The sequence below is a fragment of the Scleropages formosus genome, chromosome 24, assembly GCF_900964775.1.
Source record: "Scleropages formosus chromosome 24, fSclFor1.1, whole genome shotgun sequence".
NCBI classification, from domain to species: domain Eukaryota; kingdom Metazoa; phylum Chordata; class Actinopteri; order Osteoglossiformes; family Osteoglossidae; genus Scleropages; species Scleropages formosus.
The window spans coordinates 11324-12084 of NC_041829.1; the positions used below are offsets into that span (position 1 = coordinate 11324).

The window sequence follows — 761 nt, forward strand, 5'->3', positions numbered from 1 at the left end:
ATACTCACCACTATACTAACGAGGAGCTGGCTGTGCCAATCGCTGCTCTTCCTTGGTGCCGCTCCAAAGCAGGGCGTCGCTCTCCCCAAGCCACGTGACGAGCCCTACCGCCAAAGTCAGGGAGGCCGAGCGGTCTAAGGCGTCGCGGTCCCCGGGGGGAGGCGTGGGTTCAAACCCCGCTTCCACCTCCAACGTCTTTGGCTGGTTCTCTTCGTCGCAGGTGTTCTGGCATCACGGGCAGAGTCAAGTGGGTTGGACTGCGAGGAGGGGGAGGTAGTCGTGGCCGAGCGGTTAAGGCGATGGAGTCGAAATCCATTGGGGTCTCCCCGCGCAGGTTCGAATCCTGCCGACTACGCTCTTTGAGCAGCGTTGCTTTGTGTACCATGGCAAGATCAGCCCTCTACTCTTTCGCTCCATCAATTGATTTATTTATTACCAGGTCGTCTAGGGAGGGGCGAACCAACCCAGGCCGGTGACGGAGCAGGTGAAAGCCCCCGTGCTGAGCGGTCTGTGGGTTGGCCCTGTGAGTAGCGGCTGCGGTGCTGCCAAGGTGAGAGGTGGCTTAACTCTAAGGCAAACCCAATAGCTATCTTTAACGTTAGACCGAACGCTATCCCTAAGCTTTTCCAATTCCTGTCCCCAACGCTCCACCATCGTCCCAGTCCCAGAGAAATCCAAGATTACGGGGCTAAACGACCGACCACAGACCTGCTGCTTTGACGTCTCCAGTCACGAAGTCATTCGAGAGACGGGTGTTGGCC

The 761-nt window shown here is 58.0% G+C and overlaps 1 non-coding gene across 1 annotated transcript; it reads left to right on the forward strand.

The window, feature by feature from the left end:
- Positions 1–273: 273 nt before the first annotated feature.
- trnas-cga (transfer RNA serine (anticodon CGA)) lies at positions 274–355 on the forward strand. Its single transcript has one exon. It is a non-coding gene; the product is annotated as a tRNA-Ser (tRNA).
- Positions 356–761: the final 406 nt, after the last annotated feature.